General features: G+C 48.6%; 1 protein-coding gene across 3 annotated transcripts in view; it reads right to left on the bottom strand.

Annotated features, from left to right (window-relative positions):
* LOC119954503 overlaps positions 1 to 19,788 on the bottom strand; it is a 182,244-nt gene that overhangs the window by 47,167 nt on the left and 115,289 nt on the right. The window lies entirely within an intron of this gene.

Here is a 19,788-nt window from a genome sequence, read left to right as displayed (position 1 = left end):
AAAACTATCTATCTTTATCTTGAAAACATCTTCCCTAAGGGTGCAGAGGAGAGTTACCAGGATGCTGTCTAGATTGGAGGGTAGGTCTTATGAGGAAAGGTTGAAGGAGCTAGGGCTTTTCTCATTGGAGCGAAGGAGGATGAGAGGTGACTTAGTTGAGGTGTATAGGATGATGAGAGGGATAGATAGAGTAGACGTTCAGCGACTTTTTCTTCGGGTGGATTTAGCTGTTACAAGGGGGCATAACTGTAAGGTTCATGGTGGAAGATATAGGAGCGATGTCAGAGAGGTTCTTTAATCAGGGAGTGGTTGGGGCATGGAACGCATTCCCAGCTATGGTAGTGGAGTCGGACACTTTAGGAACTTTCAAGCGGTTATTGGATAGGCATATGGAGTGCACTAGAATGATTGGGAGTAGGTTGATTTGATCTTAGTTCCAGATCAGTTGGGCACAACATCGTGGGCCGAAGGGCCTGTACTGTGCTGTACAGTTCTATGTACCCTGGGATGCATTCCATCAGGGCCAGGAGACTTGTCTACCTTTAGCCACATCAGCTTTCCCATCACTACCTCCTTAGTGATAGCAATCGTCTCAAGGTCATAGTCTTATTTCCATCAGTCACTGCTATGTTGTTTGCGTCTCCCACTGTGAAGACCGACCCAAAAAACCTGTTCCGGTCTTCAGCCATTTCCTCATCTCCCATTATTAAATCTCCTTTCTCATCCTCTAAAGGACCAATGTTTACCTTAGCCACTCGTTTTTGTTTTATATATTTGTAGAAACTTTTACTAACTGTTTTTATATTCTGAGCAAGTTTACTCTCATTATCTGTCTCACTCTTCTTTATATCTTTTTTAGAAGTTTTCTGTTGCCCCTTAAAAGTTTTCCAATCCCCTAGTCTCCCACTAATCTTTGCCACTTTGTATGTGTTTTCATTCAACTTGATACTCTCCCTTATTTCCTTCGATATCCATGATCGATTTTCCCGCTTTCTACCGCCCTTCCTTTTCATTGGTATAAACCTTTGCTGAGCACTGTGAAAAATTGCTTGGAAGGTTCTCCACATAAAGTCTTTGCTCCCAGTCCACCTTAGCCAGTCCTTCTCTTATCCCATTGTAATCTCCTTTGTTTTAGGACAAAACACCAGTGATTGATTTTACATTCTCACCCTCCACCTGTATTTTAAATACCACCATATTGTGATCGCTCCTTCCGAGAGGATCCCCAACTATGAAATCATTCATCAATCTTGTCTCATTACACAGAACCAGATCTCAGATTGCTTGTTCTCTCGTAGGTTCCATTACATACTGTTCTATCGCATTCTATAAACTCCTCCTCAAGGATCCCACAGCACAGCACTGACCAGATAGACACTGGTGTGTAGCACGAGGGGGATGAAGGAAACCTCAGTACTCCGCAACTGCAGGCGCTGTACGGAACTGAGATGGTGACACAGGAGGGTAAATGAGTCCAGCATGAAGATCAATTCAGCATGGAGATGGAGGCAGGAACCGGTCTGCCGTGGCAGAGTGGTGTAAAGTGCATCAGGGGCAGTGCAGCATTATGACAGAAAGTTATTGCACTGACCCCAAAGTCCCTGGCGAATTGAAGGCTGCCTTGTGCATGCCATAGCGGAGCACTGCTGCCTCATAACTCAAAATACCACAATGCAGGGATCCTGGTTAAATTTCAGCATTGGATGAATGTGTGGAGTCTGCACGTTCTCCCCGTGTCTGCGTGGATTTTCTCCAAATTATCCAGTTTCCTCCCACAGTCCAAAAACGTGCAAATTAGGTGGATTGGGCATGCTAAATTACCCCTTGGTGTCCAGGGATGTGCAGGTTATGTTACGGGGATGGGGTGGACCTGGGTAAAGTGCTCCGTGGAGGGTTAGTGCAGACTCAATGGACCGAACAGCCTCCTTCTGCACTGCAAGGATTCTAACAAACCATTCATTAAGAATTGCGTTGGACTGACGTACAAAGAACAAAGATAAGTACAGTAAGAAGTCTTACAACACCAGGTTAAAGTCCAACAGGGTTGTTTCAAACACAAGCTTTCGGAGTGCAGCTCCCCCCTCAGGTGAATGTACAATGAAGAAAAATACAGCACAGGAACAGGCCCTTTGGCCCTCCAAGCCTGCGCCAACCATGCTGCCCGTCAAACTTAAAACTTTCTACACTTCCGGGGCTCACATTCCTCTATTCCCATCCTATTCATGCATTTGGCCAAAGGTCCCTTAAACGCTCCTATCGTACCTGCTTCCACCACCTCCTCCGGCAGCGAGTTTCAGGCACCCACTACCCTCTGTGTAAAATACTTCTCTTGCACATCACCTTTAAACGTTGCCCCTCGCACCTTAAACCTAAGTCCCCCAGGAATGGACTCTTCCATCCTGGGAAAAAGCTTCTAACTATCCACTCTGTCCATGTCCCTCATCATAATTTCTTTCTGATGTAATTCCCTGCAGGTGTGATGCAAGATTGAAAGCTTCGCTGGATGCTGGTGGGCAACTGTTTTAATAAGTGTTCATGAGATTCAAATGAATGCAAATGGAATTTGTCCACCCTTCAGCAGAAAGACTGTGATTAACCCGCCATTGGAAGAATTGCAATTTGGTTTTACACTGGTGGGTTTCTAGCTTTTTTGGCCCTTGCTGCCAGCTACCAAACCCGCCTTGGACATGAAGGGAGACTTCTCCCCATTGGGTTGAATTCTCCACTTGGTGACCAGCGAGAAGTTTCAATCGGGCGGAGAATCGTGTAAAATGGAAAACGCGTTTGCCCCCGGTGCCCATTCCATCGCTATACTCCGGTCCCTTGCTGGCGACGTTATCAAAGTTTGCCGTGGGTCCATCCAAAACCATCATTTGCATGGATTTAATTATCATTAGAGTCTTGGGCACTTTATGCTCCACCCCTTCGCAATGCACTGCCCCTCTCAGGCAGACGTCTCACGAACGTGAATTGGTGCACGTATTTACAAGCGGGGACTGGGCGCCATGACTGCTGAGGGACAGCAGGAGGCTAAAAAAAAATTCTCAAGACCCCTCAAATATTTTTGGGCTTGCTCGGGGGTGGCTAACTAGGCCGGGGGCAGTAGCAGGAAATAAGTTGGTGCCAAGTCCGTGGAGTCAGGGTGTCCCTCTCGGGATCGGGGTGCCCTGGCTCAGACGGCCATTGCTGCAGTATGTGGATTTAAATGCACCTCTTTGGTGCTATTTACAGGCTCCTGACTGCTCATTGTGTCCTGTGAATGCTCAGAGGGCCTCTGGTGATGTGAGAGACCACGCAGGCCACATCAGAAAACTCTCAGACCCCACCTGTATCGTCAAGGGGATGGGTGTGGCCAAGGTCAATCAATGGCCTACAAAGTGTTGGCACACCTCAGAAGCGCTGCCCCACTGCAGAGGAAGCTGGGGATTAGCAGAGGACACCTACACCCTGGCCTTTGGAACCCTCCCTAATTCTCTGCTCCTTCCAGGGCATAGATCTCACCAGTGACCCCCACCCCTCAGGATCTGTCTCCGCCTGGTGAGGCTGGCAGCACTGACTGTCTCTGCCACCATTTGCCATGCACTGTTCAGGAGGGCGGTAATCTACAGCCCTGTGGAAGAGGGTGTCCCTACTCTCCTCATTGGTATTGAGCAATGGGTCCACTTGGACTCCCGAACTCAGGGGGGCAGGTCTTCACAGAATCATATTCGTGGCTGTGTGGTCAGTGGAGAGCTTAAAAAGAGGCTGCCCGGCTCTTTAGCGCTAATCGCAGCCCGTGGTTACACTGCCCGCTGGACTTGGAATTGCTTTCAATTCACGCTGGGAGAGTGCTGGCCCATTTGCATGACCTGAATCACGGAACAGATAGCGCCCTGAACGGAAATGCGAATCGCATGCTATTCAGTCCCAGCGGAAACATTTGGCGGGATTCTCCGTTCCTGCTGTTGCCGGCACAGGATCCGTGGAGTTCCATGACAGTAAATCTAGCGAAGCACCTGGGCCGTTTCAGCAACTGTTTAATAATAATAATATTTAATTGTCACAAGTATGAAGTTACTGCGAAAAGCCCCTAGTTGCCACATTCCGGCGCCTGTTCGGGTAAGCTGGTACGGGAATTGAACCCACGCTGCTGGCCTTATTCTGCATTACAAACCAGCAGTGTCTAGCCCACTGAGCTAAACCAGCCCAAGTTTAGGGGCTAGCATCGGTGCCACGTGGAACACAATCGATTCCAATGGGAAACGGTGCCGGATTCACCGGGTCCAAGATTGACCCTCAGCAGTCTGACAAGCTGCAGCTGCACATACACACTTCACTCCCCACACACCCCATCCCAGCCAACAAGATGGCAGGAAGGAGAGCTTCACCCGTTTCATGGATACCGAGCTGCATACCTTCCTGGTTGAGGTGAAGAGGGGTTGACTCTGTATCCCATCCGGGAAAGAGGCTGCCAGCCGCTGCCATTTGCCGTGCCGGGGCACAGGTGACAGAGCCGGTCAGCGCCGTGAGCAACACTGTCCGGACTTCCTCCAGGCAGCCAGGGTGAGTAGGCAACATTGTGCCCCTGGCACACATCCCCGTCCCACACACACGGAAAGCTACAGCAGCCCCCACCCCAAGGGCAGCTGAACCCCCATCCTGCACCAGCTGCCAGCTGCCAGGCAGCACGGTAGCATTGTGGATAGCACAATCGCTTCACAGCTCCAGGGTCGCAGGTTCGATTCCGGCTTGGGTCACTGTCTGTGCGGAGTCTGCACTTCCTCCCCGTGTGTGCGTGGGTTTCCTCTGGGTGCTCCGGTTTCCTCCCACAGTCCAAAGATGTGCAAGTTAGGTGGATTGGACATGATAAATTGCCCTTAGTGTCCAAAATTGCCCTTAGTGTTGGGTGGGGTTACTGGGTTTTGGGGATAGGGTGGAGGTGTTAACCTTGGGTAGGGTGCTCTTTCCAGGAGCTGGTGCAGACGCGATGGGCCGAATGGCCTCCTTCTGCACTGTAAATTCTATGATCTATGATACCGGCTTCCGTGGCCACCGGCTAACCACTCCCTGGGCTGCTTGCGTCGGACTGTCTAATACTGTGCATTTTCTGTTCCCCCCACAGAAAACTGGAGGGGACCGCCAGTCTTGCGGCCTCTCATAATGGCCCTGGACGTGGTCGGCAGCCCAGAGGTAAGGGAGGTCGCCGGGGCGGAGGCCAGCCGCCGACAAGAAAGTGAGATCCTGCTGAGTCGCGGTTCCCCAGGCCACGTGTTTCAACCCCCAACCCACCCTCATTCTCAGCATCACCCTCACCCCCACTCTAATCATGCGTCTTGTCTTGTGTCTTGCAAGACCTGCTTGTGATGGGGCAGGTCCATTCGGTGTCCCTCTCCCCCAGCCAGTTCCATGGCTGGAGCCCCTCCGTGAGCTGAGTGGTGAGGAGAACAGCAGCTCGGACAGCAGCCCTCAACCCGAGACGCAGGACACCCCGGAGCTCGATTCCGATGTTGACACTGACTTCCCGTCACAGCTGTCTCCAACATTCTCCACCATCCTAGAGACACTCACCTCAATTGAACACTTTAGTGAAGAGGCCCCTGGGACACTATCTGGTGCGCACCACATAGCTGATCCGGTACATCAGGTGGAGGTAGGAACTCCGAGGGGGCGGACTGTCGGGGAGTTTGCCGACCCCAGAGACCAGCTGCCATCCAGACAGGTTTTGGGCCTCTGGAATGGCTGGCACCCCGATTGTGGCGATGCAGTTGCAGAGCAGGGACTACATGAGGGTATGTCGGCAAGCATCCAGCACCAGCAGACGCAGGCAGGTAGAATTTACAGTGCAGAAGCATTTGGCCGATTGGGGAACATGCAGTCTCTGAACAGACAGTGACCCAAGCCGGGAATTGAATCTGGGTCCCTGGCGCTGTGAAACAACAGTGCCCCCCTCCGGGGTCGGCTCTCCCCGCCCCCCTCCAGGACGGCCCCTGCACACTCACCTTCCAGGTTCCGCCGTGTGGGAGGTGAGTAATCCACGCCGGTAGGACTCAGCCAAAATCGTCGGCCACTTGGTCCATCGGGGACTGGAGAATCGCCGGAGGGGGGTGGGGAGGGGCGCTGACCTGTCACTTTTCTTATTTACTTTTCTACCTTTTGTTTTTGTCCTTGCTCCCTCTTTCTCTGACTCCTTGCATAGGTTCCCACCCCCCTGGCATATTAGATAGAAATAGTATATGAAATAGTACAGGCCCTTCGGCCCTCGATGTTGCGCCGACCTGTGAAACCACTCTAAAGCCCATCTACACTATTCCATTATTATCCATATGTTTATCCAATGACCATTTAAATGCCCTTAATGTTGGCGAGTCCACTACTGTTCCAGGAAGGGCATTCCATGCCCTTACTACTCTCTGAGTAAAGAACCTACCTCTGACATCTGTCCTATATCTATCTCCCCTCAATTTAAAGCTATGTCCCCTCGTGCTAGCCATCACCATCCGAGCAAAAAGGCTCTCACTGTCCACCCTATCTAATCCTCTGATCATCTTGTATGCCTCTATTATATCACCTCTTAACCTTCTTCTCTCTAACGAAAACAGCCTCAAGTCCCTCAGCCTTTCCTCATAAGATCTTCCCTCCATAGCAGGCAACATTCTGGTAAATCTCCTCTGCACCCTTTCCAATGTTTTCACATCCTTCCGATAATGCGGCGACCAGAACTGCACACAATACTCCAAATGCGGCCGCACCAGAGTTTGGTACAGCTGCAACATGACCTCATGGCTCCGAAACTCAATCCCTCTACCAATAAAAGCTAACTCACCATACGCCTTCTTAACAACCCTATGAACCTGGGTGGCAACTTTCAGGGATCTATGGACATGGACACCGAGATCTCTCTGCTCATCCACACTGCCAAGAATCTTACCATTAGCCCAGTACTCTGTCTTCCTGTTACTCCTTCCAAAATGAGTCACCTCACACTTTTCTGCATTAAACTCCATTTGCCACTTCTCAGCCCAGCTCTGCAGCTTATCTATGTCCCTCTGTAACCTGCAACATCCTTCCGCACTGTCCACAACTCCACCGACTTTAGTGTCATCTGCAAATTTACTCACCCATCCTTCTACGCCCTTCTCCGGGTCATTTATAAAAGTGACAAACAGCAGTAGCCCCAAAACAGATCCTTGTGGTACACCACTAGTAACTGAACTCCAGGCACTGTCCATTTTCCATCAACCACCACCCTCTGTCTTCTTACAGCGAGCAAATTTCTGATCCAAGCCCGCTAAATCACCCTCAATCCCATGCCTCTGTATTTTCTGTAATAGCCTACCTTATCAAATGCTTTACTGAAATCCATATACACCACATCAACTGCTTTACATTCATCCACCTGTTTGGTCACCTTCTCAAATAACTCAATAAGGTTTGTGAGGCACGACCTACCCTTCACAAAACCGTGTTGGCTATCTCTAATCAAATTATTCCTTTCTAGATGATTATAAATCCTATCTCATATAATCCTTTCAAGACTTTTCCCACAACAGAAGTAAGGCTCACTGGTCTATAGTTACCGGGGTTGTCTCTACTCCCCTTCTTGAACAAGGGGACAACATTTGCTATCCTCCAGTCTTCTGGCACTATTAAAGGAGACAATGATGACATAAAGATCAAAGCCAAAGGTTCTGCAATCTCCTCCCTAGCTTCCAGAGAATCCTGGGATAAATCCCATCCGGCCCAGGGGACTTACCTATTTTCACACTTTCCAGAATTACTAACACTCCCTCCTTAAGAATCTCCATCCCGTCTAGTCTAGTAGCCTGTATCTCAGTATTCTCCTCGACAACATTGTCTTTTTCCTGTGTGAATACTGACGAAAAATATTCATTTAGCGCCGCACGGTCTCCACGTACAACTTCCAATGACTATCCTTGACTGGCCCTACACTTACCCTAGACATTCTTTTATTCCTGACATACCTATAGAAAGCTTTCTGGTTTTCCTTGATCCTACCTACCAAGGACTAATCATGTCCCCTGCTGGCTCTTCTTAGCTCTCACTTTACGTCCTTACTGGCTAACGTGTAACTCTCGAGCGCCCTAACTGAACCTTCATGTCTCATCTTTACATAATCCTCCTTCTTCCTCTTGACAAGTGATTCAACTACTTTAGTAAACCACGGTACCCTCGCTCGACCACTTCCTCCCTGCCTGACAGGTACATACTTATCAAGGACACGTGTTCCTTGAACACGCTCCACATTTCAATTGAGCCCATCTCCTGCAGCTTTGTTCCCCATCCTATGCATCCTTAATCTTGCCTAATTGCATCATAATTGCCTTTCCCGCAGCTATAACTCTTGCCCTGCCGTATATATCTATCCCTTTCCATCGCTGAAGTAAACATAACTGAGTTGTGGTCACTATCACCAAAGTGCTCACCGACCTCCAAATCTAATACCTGGCCTGGTTCATTACCCAGTACCAAATCCAATGTGGCCTCGCCTCTTGTTGGCCTACCTACATACTGTGTCAGGAAACCCTCCTGCACACAGTGGACAAAAACTGACTCATCTAAAGTATTCAAACTATAGCGTTTCCAGTCAATATTTGGAAAGTTAAAGTCCCCATAACCATGTTACTTTCGCTCCTATCCAGAATCATATTTGCAATCCTTTCCTCTGCATCTCTGGAACTTTTCGGAGGCCTATAGAAAACTCCCAACAGGGTGACCTCTCCTTTCCTGTTTCTAACCTCAGCCCATCCTACCTCAGTAGACGAGTTCTCATCAAACGTCCTTTCTGCCACCGTAATACTGTCCTTGACTAACAATGCCACATCTCCCCCTCTTTTACCACCTTCCCTGAGCTTACTGAAATATCTAAACCCCGGAACCTGCAACAACCATTCCTGTCCCTGCTCTATCCATGTCTCCAAAATGGCCACAACATTGAAGTCCCAGGTACAAACCTATGCTCAAGTTCACCCACCTTATTCCAGATGCTCCTGGTGTTGAAGTAGACACACTTCAAACCACATTCCTGCCTTCCGGTACACTCTTGCGACCTTGAAACCTTACTCATGACCTCACTACTCTCAACCTCCTGTACACTGAAGCTACAATTCAAGTTCCCATGCCCCTGCTGAATTTGTTTAAACCCTCCCGAAGAGCATGAGCAAATATCCCCCCCCCCCCCCCCCCCCCCCCCCAGGATATTGGTACCCCTCTGGTCCAGGTGTTGACCATCCCATTTGTAGAGGTCCCACATACCCCAGAATGAGCCCCAATTATCTAGGTATCTGAATCCCTCCCTCCTGCACCATCCCTGTAGCCATGTGTTCAACTGTTCTCTCTCCCTATTCCTCATCTCGCTAGCACGTGGCACGGGTAATGAAATGAAATGAAATGAAAATCGCTTATTGTCACGAGTAGGCTTCAAATGAAGTTACTGTGAAAAGCCCCTAGTCGCCACATTACGGCGCCTGTTCGGGGAGGCTGTTACGGGAATCGAACCGTGCTGCTGTCTTCCTTGGTCCGCTTTCAAAGCCAGAGATTTAGCCCTGCGCTAAACAGCCCCTGGGTAACAACCAGAGATAATAACTCTGTTTGTTCTAGCTCTAAGATTCCACCCTAGCTCCCTGAATACCTGCCTTACATCCCCATCCCTTTTCCTACCTATGTCGTTGGTGCCTATGTGGACCACGACTTGGGGCTGCTTCCCCTCCCCTTTAAGGATCCCGAAAACACGATCCGAGACATCACGGAACCTAGCACCTGGTAGGCAACACACCAACCGCGAGGCTCTCTCGTTCACACAGAATATCCTATCTGTCCCCCTAACTATGGAGTCCCCAATGACTCATGCTCTAATCCTCTCCCCCCTTCCCTTCTGAGCAACAGGGACTGACAAGCGGTATACTTGTTACTAAGGGGAATGACCACAGGGGATCCCTGTACTGATTGCTTCCTCCCAGCCCCTCTCACCGTCACCCATCTATCTTCATTCTTCGGAGTAACTACATCCCTGAAGCTTCTATCTATGACCACCTCTACTTCCCGAATGATCCGAAGTTCACCCAGCTGCAGCTCCAGTTCCCTATAACACGGTTTTTGAGGAGCTGGAGATGGGTGCACTTCCCACAGGTGAAATCAGCAGGGACACTGACAGTGTCCCTCACCTCAAACATTCTGCAGGAGGAACATTGCACTGCCTTCCCTGCCATCCCCTCTAGATAACATGCAGATAAAACAAGAAAAAGAAAGAAAGAAAGAAAGAGCTTACCTGATATTCACTCAACCCCTTAGGTTAGAGCTCCCCAACCGCTCTAGCAAATAACCCCCCTCGGACATCAGTACCAGTCCTGCCCAGGTGTAACCCGTCCAGTTTGTACAGGTCGCACCTCCCCCAGAACCGGTCACCGAAACTCTTCCCCTGGCACCATCTCTTGAGCCACGTATTCATCCGATATATCCTGTCATTTCTACTCTGATTAGCATGTGGCACCGGTAGTAATCATGAGATCACTACCTTTGAGGACCTATTTCTTCACTTCCTTCCTAGCTCCCTGTATTCTGTTTCAAGGACCTCATCCCTTTTTTTACCTTTGTCGTTTGTACCGATGTGTACCACGACCACTGGCTGTTCACCCTCCCCCTCCAGAATGTCCTGTACCCGTACCGAGACAGGTAGGCAACATTTGCGGAGTCTTGTTTGCGGCCACAGAAACGCCTGTCCAATTGAGTCCCCTATAACTATTGCACTGTCACACTTATTACCCCTCCCCTCTACAGCAGAACCAACTGTGGTGCCACGAGTTTGGCTGTTGCTGTTTTCCCCTGAGGCCATTCCCCTCAACAGTATCTAAAGCGGTATATCCGTTCTGCAGGGGAATGGCCACAGAAGATTCCTGCACTACCTGCCCAGCTCTCTTGCTCTGTCTGGTGGTCACTCATTCGCTTCATGCCTGCGGAGTCTGAACCTGCGGTGTGACCACCTCTCTATGTGTGCTATCCACGATGCTCTCCAACTCGCGGATGCTTCACAGTGTCCCCAGTTGCCGTTCCAGCTCTGAAACTTGAGCTTCCAGGAGCTTTAACTGGAGACAGTTCCTGCACACATGCTGACCCTGGGACTGGAACTGTCCCCAGCCTTCCACATGGAGCAAGAGGAGCAAACCATGGCTTGGAGCTGTCCTGCCATGACTTATCCCTATAAATTAAAATTTTGAAATTAAACTTTTGAAAGATGCTTTGTGTCATATTTAACTTTAAATCAAATTAAAAATAGCAATTTAAATCAAATTCAAAATAGTAGTTTAAATTGGTAACTCCACAGATATTCAAATTTAGCCCAGCCTCCCTTTCAGCCAATCAGGGAAATGGAGAATTCAGGCCATTGGCTTTTTCCAGCAGTTTATGTTTTATTATTTTTGTCATTTATTGTTGCACATCACAGAGTCAACCTTCCCAAAACCTGGAATCTTAGTGGCTGCTTTACATTTCTGTATTCAAAAACTACATTGAACTTGGTCATATTCTGGTCTCTGTTAAATAAATTTTCAACCATCAAATAGGCTGTCAACTAATCCTGGATCATTACCCATTGATTAACCAATGTGGTCTGTCCCTTTCTTGATTCGAGGAAATTTTGCTGCAGAAAAGGGATAGAAAGTCACCAAAACAAAATTGCTGATGACACAAAGATAGACAGTATTGCAAGCATTCTAGATGGAAGCATAAAATTACATGTGAGTCATTAGCACATTAAGTTAATGGGTCGAACTGTAACAAATACATTCAAATGTACGTCAATGTGTGGTAATTCACTTTGAGATTCAGAAGGATAGAACAACGTACTTTCTAAATGATGAATAGCTAGAGGTTGCCAGTAACTTGGGAGGGTCCGAACACATTTTCTTCCAACAAGAGACGGCCAGAGACACAAATAGGCAGTGTACCTACTGGACAGGATCTCACACCGGAATGTGCTGGAGAGAGCTTCAGGAGAATCCAGGGTGGGGTAGAGTAGTGTTAGTTAGAGGGCCTCTGGTTAACAGCCTACAAAGAACAAACTTAATGTGGGAACAAAGCTGTGTAAAGATGATTTTTTAAGATATGGCTTTGTCAATTGTGCCAATGCAAACAAGGATACAAAGCCCATGTGTGTTATATGTGGGAAGTACTAGTAAATGAGAGAAGTTTCAGATTTTGAAAGGAAAGTGGTGGGTGAAAAATTCCTTTTGAGCTTGGGACCCCATAATCAGCTATTAACAGTGCTGACTCCAAATTAAAATATGACGCTGCTGTAGCTGACCTATGATACCACATTAAAAACACGGCAAAAGCCCATGAGGCTGTCAGTATCCTGGTATAGTAGCTCCCAGGAGCATCCAGTGCTAAGTAAAACACATGTTCTGTTATTTTTGCTCTTCATGACGACCTACCTGTGTGAGATTGGATTTTCCATTTTCATAAAGATGAAATAAAGGAATGGCTGAAGTCTGCACCTAATATGCGGATTGCCCTCTGCTCCTTTAAACCTGATTCAAGTGAGATCGTGAGGTCCAAGCTGGCTCCCATTCTCATTAAAAGTAAGCGAACATGGCAAAGATCAGCCGGTGTGGGTCCTGAAAGCTGGCTTGTGTGGGTTGCGAAGGTTGGCCGGCGTGGGTCTCGAACGTCAGCAGATGTGGGTCGTGAAGGGCGGCCGCCGTGTGTCCCAAAAGTCATGAAGGTTGGCAACAGTGGCTTCTGGGGAAAAAAATAGAAATTCACTGGGTTAGGCTGTTTGAGACCTGTTCTAAAAACCTCAGTTTAGCAAGTACAGACTGCGGGAGAGAGTGAAATGTATTTTGCCTGAATGATACCTGGACTCCTATTGAAACAAGGCTTCTATTTCCTGGAATCTGCATGGCAAAAGAATGATTTGATCAAAGTTTTCAAGACATCTCGGGGAGTGAAGAGAAAATTTGCTGTCGGCCAGGGATCATGAACATGGCACCAGGCCTTTCAGAAGTAAATTTAGGAAACATTGCTACATTTTATTATTTCATAGGATATGGATTGTGCTAGCAAGGCCCTTGAGAAGGTGAGCCACCACCTTGAACCACTACAGTCCTTTGACTTTTCTGCAGTAGTATGGCGAACTGTGGGTCTGCAGTCACATGTAGACCAGACCGGGCAAGAATGGCAGATTTATTTCACTAAAGGACATAGAACATAGGCATAGAACAGTACAGTACAGAACAGGCCCTTCGGCCCTCGATGTTGTGCCAAGCAATGATCACCCTACTCAAGCCCACATATCCACCCTATACCCGTAACCCAACAGCACCCCCCCCTAACCTTACTTTTTAGGACACTACGGGCAATTTTAGCATGGCCAATCCACCTAACCCGCACATCTTTGGACTGTGGGAGGAAACCGGAGCACCCGGAGGAAACCCACGCACACACGGGGAGGACGTGCAGACTCCGCACAGACAGTGACCCAGCCGGGAACCGAACCTGGGACCCTGGAGCTGTGAAGCATTGACGCTAACCACCATGCTACCATGCTGCCCATTAATGAATCATTTGTGGTTTTTATAACAATAGCTTCTAAACAGTCTCACTCAGATTGGCTTTCAATTCCACATTTATTAATTGAATTTATCAATCAATTGAACTTAAAGTCCATCAGAGTTTATGGTGTCATTTGAACATGTGTCCCCACAGCATTAGCCGGGACTGTTGGATTATTAGCCCAATGTCATTACCACTACACCACTAGGAATTTGGAGTTAGAGGGCAACATGGTGCCGCAATGGTTAGCACAGTACCAGAAACCCAGGTTTGATACTGGCCTTGGGTGACTTGTGTGGAGCTTGCACACTTTTTCCTGTATCTAAAGAACAAAGAACAAAGAAAGGTACAGTACAGGGACAAGCCCTTCGGCCCCCAAGCCTGTGCCGATCATGATGCCCTCACTTGGTCCGTGTCCTTCTATTTCCTCCCTATTCATGTGTTCAGCCAGATGCCTCCTAAATGATGCTAATGGGCCTGCTTCCACCACATCCTCTGGCAGTGTATTCCAGGCACCCACCACTCTCTAAGCGAAAAACTTAAGAGACATTAATGAACATGTCCCTTAAACTTTCCCCCTCTCACCTTGGACCTGGGCCCCCTTGTAATTGACACTTCCGCCCCTGGAAAAAGCCTCTGACTATCCACCCTGTCTATGCCGCTCATAATTTTGAGACTTCTATCAGGTCTCCCTTCAGCCTCCGTCTTTCCAGTGATAACAAACCTAGTTTATTCAACCTCATAGCCAACATGAATGAAAAATGAAAATCGCTTATTGTCACGAGTAGGCTTCAATGAAGTTACTGTGAAAAGCCCCTAGTCGCCACATTCCGGCGCCTGTCCGGGGAGGCTGGTACGGGAATCGAACCGTGCTGCTGGCCTGCTTTAAAAGCCAGCTATTTAGCCTGGTGAGCTAAACCAGCCCCTCCACGAACATCCACGAGGCCAGGCAATATCCTAGTGAACCTTCTTTGCACTCTCTCCAAAGCTTCCATGTCCTTCTGAAATTAGGTGAAATTAAATGTGTGGGTTTTCTTCGGATGCTCCAGTTTCTTCCCATAGTCCAAAGATGTGCAGGTGAGGTGTATTCTCCATGCTAAATTACCCCTAAATGTCCAAAGACAGGGATAGGGTGGGGGAGTGGGCCTAAGTAAGGTGCTCTTTCAGAGGGTCGGTGCAGACCCGATGGGTTGATTGCACTGTAGGGATTCTATCTCACGCTGAATGTGGTAGCAGTTTTTAAAAATTACTTTATTGGATGTATGCATCACTGGCTAAACCAGCATTTATTACCTGTCCCTAGATGCCCTTCAAAAGGTTGTGGTAAGCCCCCCTTCTTGAACTGCTACAGTCCACCTGATGGAGGAGTTCAGGATTTTAACTCAGTGACAGCGAAGGATCGGTGATATATTATCAAGTTAGTATGTTGGTGATCTGGAGAGAACTAGGTGTTTGTATCCCCAGATATCAGCTGTCCTTATCCTTTTGGAAGGTAACGGTTGCGTGTTTGGAAGGTGCTGCCTCAGGAGCCCTGGTGATGCTTTTTCACAGATTCATAGACATTTACAACGCAGAAAGAAGCCATTCGGCTCATCATGTCCACTCCAGTCAACAGACATCTGACTACAGTAATCCCGTTTCCAACATTTGGCCCCCAGCCCCGAAAGGTTATGCAGCACAAGTGAATATTTAAATACTTCTTAAATGTTATGAGGGTTTCTGACGCAACCACACTTTCAGGCAGTGAGTTCCAGACTCCCACCACCCTCTGGGTGAAAAAACTTCTCCACATAGGGACATAACAAACAAAGAACAGTACAGCACAGGAACAGGCCCTTTGGCCCTTCAAGCCTGCGCTGATCACGTCTTCTATCTAGACCAAACGATTGTATCCTTCCATACGCAGTCTGTTTATCCAGGTAAGTCTTAAAGATCGCTAATGGATCTGCCTCAACCACCTCATTTGGCAGTGCAATCCAGGCCACCACCACCCTCTGTGTAAAAAACTTCCCCCGTACATCTCCATTGAACCAATCCCCTCTCACCTTGAACTTGTGCTCTCTTGTAACTGTCATATCCGCCCTGGGAAAAGCCGCCATTTGTTCACCCTATCTATACTCCTCAAAATTTTATAAACTTCTATCAGGTCGCCCCTCAGCCTCCGTCTTTCTAGGAAGAACAATCCCAGTTTATTCAATCTCTCCTCATTGTTAATACCCTCCATACCAGGCAACATCCTGGCAAACCTCCTCTGCACTCTCCAAATATGACGTTTATGGGACATCTTGGCAAATACATGAATAGGATGGGAATCCCGGAGTACAGAACGTTTTAGATTAGATGGATAGCATGGTTGGTGGAGGCTTGGATTGGCGAAGGGCCTGTTCCTATGCTGTATTGTTCTTTGTTCTGTTCATTGCTTGCTACTTGAATGGCATGAATGTTACTTCCCTCATAGCCTTCCACCTGTTACCTTAAATCTATGCCTCCTGACCTCTCTAAGTGACGAAGATGGTTGATGAAGGGCAGCATGGTAGCACAGTGGTTAGCACTGTGGATTCACAACACCAGGGTCCCAGTTTCGATTCCCGGCTGGGTCACTGTCTGTGCGGAGTCTGCACGTCCTCCCCTTGTCTGCGTGGGTTTCCTCCGGGTGCTCCAGTTTCGTCCCACAAATCCCGAAAGACGTGCTGTTAGGTAATTTGGACATTCTGAATTGTACCCAAACAAACGCAGGAATGTGGCAACCAGGGGCTTTTCACAGTAATTTCATTTCAATGTAAGCCTACTTGTGACAATAAAGATTAATTTTCTTATTTTAATTATTGTTGTCTACATGGACTTCAGTAAAGCCTTTGACAAAGTCCCTCATGGCAGACTGGTACAGAAGGAACAGTAGCACGGGATCAGAGGTGAACTGGCAAGATGGTTACAGAACTGGCTCGGTCATGGAAGTCACAGGGTAGTAGTGAAGGGTGCTTTTCTGAATGGAGGGCTGTGACTAGTGGTGTTTGCAGGGATCAGTGCTGGGACCTTTGCTGTTTGTAGTATATATAAATGCTTCGGACGAAAATGCAACTGGTCTGATTATTAAGTTTGCAGACAACACAAAGGTTGGTGGGATTGCAAATAGCGAAAGAACTGTCAGAGGAAATGGCAGGATATGGATCAGTTTGAAACTTGGGCGGAGAAATGGCGGATGGAGTTTAATCTGGAGAAATGTGAGGTCATGCATTTTGGAAGGCCTGACACAGGTGGCAAATATACAGTAAAGGCAGAACTCTGAAGAGTACTGACAGGCAGAGGGATCTGGATGTATAGGTCCATAGATCACTGAAAGTGGCAATGCAAGTGGAGAATATGGTCAAGAAGGCATACTGCATGCTTGCCTTCATCGGCCAGGACATGGGAAAGTCATGTTGCTGCTTTTTAGAACCTTAGCTTGCCACACTTGGAACATAGGCGTGATTCTCTGGAAATATTTTTAAGTGTGTTAGCGAGCGGGAAATGCTGCGGGTTTCCCAGCAACGCAATTCAACATGAATTGGTCCACTTAATGGTGCCTCACAGGTTTCCTGCCTCGAATGCCAGCTCGCCAGTTGATTCACCGGGAGCGTGCTCGCCAGCCCCCCCGCTAACAAGGTCAAGCAGCACTAAAGTTGCACTTGCTCAGCCAACCTCAGCCAGCTCGTAAAAATGACACCGAGGAGAACAGCCCAAACATTCGGGGATGCTGACCTAGGGAGGCTCCTGGACGCAGTGGAGGCCAGGAGAGATGCTCCCCCGAGGGTCCCGGAGATTGAGTCACAAGGCACCACTGAGATGGTGCTACCATGGCGGTAGCTGTCAACTGGTTTTGCGGAACATGTCCCGTTTCAGATGGGCATGGCCGAAGTGCTGCAGGGCTTGTCCCAGTCGCAGTTGAACATAGCTGATGCACTGCAGAGCATGTCCCAGTCACGGAGAATCATCACTGAGAGCATTTACACAATGGTGTAGACCTTGGGGAGCCACCAGGGCTGGCAGAGCCAGATGATGCAGGGGCATCCAGGGCATGAACCAGCTCCCCCTCCGACCCAAGGTGGACCCCAGGGCACTAAGGGCAGCGACCGGGAGGAGGGAGAACTGAATGCCAACCTGGATCCATCACATGGAGTGGCAATGGGGGCTATCTGCTCCCTAAATTCTACCCCTCTGATGAGGCAGAATCTTGCAGCCAGCAGACGGGACAGGGTGGCATGGCTATGCCGCCGACAAGTGAGCGAAGGCCCTCTGGCCCCAAATCTGCCAAAGGACTCCCATTAGGGAAACCAAAGGTTGACTACCTCCTCCTCAGATGTGCATCCTGGGAAACACCTGGATGTAGTGGTAGAGCTAGGAGGGTAAGGCATGTTGAGGATCACTGAGGACACCGGGGGAGGGGAGAGGAATTGGGGGGTTAGGGAGGGGGTTTGGGTGGCGGCACCACTGGGAGTGGGAGTACAGCACATTAAATTCCTTTTTGCATAAACCATTATGATGCCTCTGTCAGTTTCTTCTGCAATGCGCACCGACCTCCAGATCCAGGCATATCTCCAGGCATTCCCCCTCCCTGTGGTGCTCACCCATCCTCCATCCTTGGACATGTCACCAGAGCTGTGTCCCATCCCCTGGATGTTCGGATGTTGGCTGTTGTGTGTGTGGTGTTGCTTCTCACAGTGTTCAAGCACAAGATTTTATTTGAATGCTAGGCAATGACTACTATATGCTACATGGCCCTCCCACCCATGGTTATCCACTTGGCATCTGTAAAGTGCTCACGTAACCATGATTGCCAATTCCGTATCAGCAATAGCCTTCGGCCACACAGCCAGAGGCCTCAGCAGTTGGTGGGGGGTATGAGTGATCGGTGGGGCAGATGGGCAGGGACAACGGTTGCTCCAGAATGGTTAAACACTATCCAGGATTGGCATGGTGGTGCCGCGAGCAGTTACCCCCCGGTTGCCCTCCCAGCACCTCCCCCAACCCATGGCGGCCTGCCCCTGTGGAGGGTCCCCCACCTCCGCCGAGCATTGGGGTAGCAAACCTAGCACCCGCATGCTCTTTGTCTACAGAAGCCTTTCCACCAGGTTTCCATTCATAAAAGGGAGTACTAATCGGCGCTAGGACGTGCACTTACTAGGGAGGTTGCAGAATTACTGGAGGCCGCTGTATAGGAGGTTGCTCTCGTTGATTGTATGTGATGCGTTGGGTAAACTGGGTCTGTGAGGACTGCGTTTACTGAAGCAGTGAGAGAGACAGGCTACCAACACTTGAAGAAATGCAACTCGATTTTATTGAACTCTTAACTATCATACATACTTAAACTGTGGGTTGACACTATGCTGAGTTGACTGGAGACCTGAGGCTAACCTGACCAGACTATCTTACTACCACATGCTGTATGTTCTAATTGTTGCTCACGGGCTCTGACTGTCTCAGAGGCTGGATCCCAAGAGAGGGGGAAAACTAGTGCCCTCTGAATTTATAGTGGTCGTGTCCTGTCTGGTGATTGGCTGCTGTGTTCTGTGTGTACATTGGTCATCCTGTGTGTCAATCACTGCCTGTCTGTGCACCATCATATACTTGTGTGTATATTATGACAGTATGGGGTTTGCGTGGTGATATAGTAATTGGTTTCTCAAGTCAGAATCTTTTCCCAGGGTGGAAGAGTCAATTACTGGGGGACATCGTTTTAAGGTGCGAGGAGCAAAGATTAGAGGAGATGTGCGAGGGAAGTTTTTTTTACACAGAGGGTAGTAGGTTCCTGGAAATCGGTGCTGGAGGAGCTGGTGGGAGCAGATGCGCAAGTGATGTTTAAGGGGCTTATCTTTGTTTTCTACTAATGGAAAAAGTGCTTTCTTATCCATTCGATCTATGTCCCTCAGAATCTCATACGCCTCTGTCAGTTATGTTCCCAGTCTTCGCTGCTCCAAGGAAAACAGCCCCATATGATATTTCCTCATAGTTCAGACCCTCCATCCTGGCAAATCTTCTCTGCTGCCTTCCAGTGCAATCACAGCCTTTCTATAATGCGGTGACCATAATGCACGCAGTACTCCAGTTGTGTCCAATCAACTGTTTGATAGAGATCCAGCACGGCCTCCCTGCTCCTGAATTCTATAACTGGGCCAATAAATGCAAGTATCCCATATGCTTTCTTAACCATCTTATCAACCTGCTCTACCATCTCCAGGGATCTATGGATATGCACTCCAAGGTCAC

This window comes from Scyliorhinus canicula, chromosome 19, assembly GCF_902713615.1.
Source record: "Scyliorhinus canicula chromosome 19, sScyCan1.1, whole genome shotgun sequence".
Taxonomy (NCBI): Eukaryota; Metazoa; Chordata; class Chondrichthyes; order Carcharhiniformes; family Scyliorhinidae; genus Scyliorhinus; species Scyliorhinus canicula.
The sequence above is the reverse complement of the archived record's forward strand: the minus strand, read 5'-3'. Positions and strand labels throughout refer to the sequence as shown.